This window comes from Octopus bimaculoides, chromosome 2, assembly GCF_001194135.2.
Source record: "Octopus bimaculoides isolate UCB-OBI-ISO-001 chromosome 2, ASM119413v2, whole genome shotgun sequence".
Taxonomy (NCBI): Eukaryota; Metazoa; Mollusca; class Cephalopoda; order Octopoda; family Octopodidae; genus Octopus; species Octopus bimaculoides.
The window spans coordinates 127,145,402-127,147,783 of NC_068982.1; the positions used below are offsets into that span (position 1 = coordinate 127,145,402).

Sequence of the window (2,382 nt, forward strand, 5' to 3'; positions counted from 1 at the left end):
AGAAGCGTTTCCTTAGAATCAGATACCAGCGGGCAAGGATCGAGAGGCCTGAACATTTGTCATCTGTGCTGTAGACCTTGTCGCTCAGCAGCCGGACTTCAAAGTCACTTGAGGGCTCACCAACGGAGTGATTGTACTGCGTGATATGTGTGGATTGTTGATGGGATGGCTATCGTCTGTCAAGATGGAGCAGTCGTCATGTATGTATGTATGTATGTATGTATGTGTGTGTGTGTGTATGTCTTTGTGTCGGTGTTTTTCCCTCGCCACCGCTTACCAATCGTTGCTGGAGACCGTCAGAATAAGTCCTGGGGGTGATTTGACCGCAGTCAAATGACAAGTTAAAAATATAAGATAAAATAAGTACATACACACATAGGCATACACAAACATAAACAAAAGTATTTATAAATGGACACCCGCAAACTAAACGGTCTACTAACGTCTCTGAAATACTTATGTAGTAAACGTATCGTATCTCAGTCAACGACCTGTCAGTATTTCAACAAACTTCAGACGCAGTGAAATGCCATTAACTGTTGTCTATGTAATGTTGTCCTTGTAATTGTTGACAAAACCTTAGAAAGATAGTAATGATAATCAATAGGAGTCCAACTTTAAGTTTTTATCGTATTCCTTTGAACATGTCATTTGAAGCTATGAATGATTTTACAGAAAACTGTATGGTCTGTCTGTCTGTATGTATGTATTTCTATCTGATTTCAGACAGGAATTTATTTTCTCTTTATTTGTTTGAAACCATTACATTGGAAGTATTGCATCATCATTTTGGGAGTAGAAGTGTAAAAGTTGGTCAGTATAATAGTTGTTGTTGCTGTTGTTGTTGAAGTTGATAGATTTTTGAAACATAGTACATTTTTTTCAAGGAAATTTTCCTCAACTTTGACCCGATTGCTAATAAAATATCTGAATAATTTTTGGCTTATCAATCAAATTATTTTCTTTACTAGATTCCAAGTCAATTTTTATCTTCAATTTTCAAAAGATGATGTCTAAAGTGGGGCAAAATGAGTAATAATTGATTTAAATAATTTCTTCTAAACTGCATCATGCATAAATTTATCAAGAGGAAAGCCACTCCAGCAAATTGTGAAAAAGCTACAGAGAATGTTTTAAATAAAGTTTTTAGATTTAGTCGACTTTTGTTAATTTCATATCATGTATTAGTTTTTTGATGATCGTATATTTGACCCAGATATTTAAAATTTTTGTTACATTGCTGAAAATTCTGATGTCTAAGGACGGATATTGATGTGTATGAGTCTTTTTTCAAATGTAATTCGGGAGAATTGAAGAGGAAAATTTACCTCACTTTGTCTTACTGATTTTGCATCACCTAAATTTGTCATTTATATGCTCAAAGAGACCGGCGATAATTCTCTGAAATTTGCGTTCTGAATATGTTATAGTGTTTTAATGCATTTAAGAAGGTCATTTGCTTAGCTGATACAGTTTTTGTGAGATAGTGAATATTTGTAAAAAAATACTCTTTTCTCAGAGTTAAAGATGCAGTAAATATTACTCTTTGTGCATCGCCCTCTTACATACCTACCTACATACACACACGTACGCGCGCGCGCACACACATACACACACACACACACACACACACACACACACACACTCACACACACACACACGCACACACACACGTCAGTTTATATGAATGTATATTCTGCTTCCCAGGGACAAAACAATGTGGTATGTATGTATGTATGTATGTATGTATGTATATATGTATGTATGTATGTATGTATGTATGTATGTATGCATGCAAGTATGTACGTGAGTGTGTGCGTATAAGTGTGTGTGTATGTGTGTGTGTATGTGTGTGTGTATGTGTGTGTATGTGCGATATTTATAAACATGCGCACATATGTATAATAATAACAACGTGTTATTATTACGTAATCACAATCACGTGTTTTGACTATTTCGTCTAAAGAGAAAAAATATTTGTTGTCTAACCTCAGGTCAGTTCTGTTGGAACGGACCGATGATCAAACAACACTCCAGCTGCGACGTCCATCACTTTTCTTTCTCAGACTCAGTTTTTCTAGGATCACATGTTCAGTGTGTTCCTTTTCCTTTTTAAGACGGTACAGTGTGATCTGAAGGAAACTTGGTTGTTATTTCTAGCAGATCAACCGACCACATAGTTATGGCCGTATTTTTTGCTTCTAGTGTCATTACTTAAAGTTTTTATTGTGTTCCATGATATTCAGAAAGATATTCTAATACCCAATCTATTATCTTTTACTTGCCTCAGTCTTTGGACTGCGGCCATGTTGTGGCTTTGATGGATTTATAGTCGAACAAATCGACCCCGATGCTTATTTTTAAACCGGGTAATTATTTTAT

At 35.5% G+C, this 2,382-nt stretch overlaps 1 long non-coding RNA gene across 1 annotated transcript in view; it reads left to right on the top strand.

Moving 5' to 3' along the window:
- The window catches only part of LOC106880205 (uncharacterized), an 8,733-nt gene extending 7,578 nt beyond the window's left edge, over positions 1–1,155 (top strand). Inside the window, exon 2 of the long non-coding RNA XR_001410722.2 lies at positions 972–1,155. This is a non-coding gene — a long non-coding RNA (uncharacterized LOC106880205). The remainder of the gene's footprint in view (positions 1–971) is intronic.
- Positions 1,156–2,382: the final 1,227 nt, after the last annotated feature.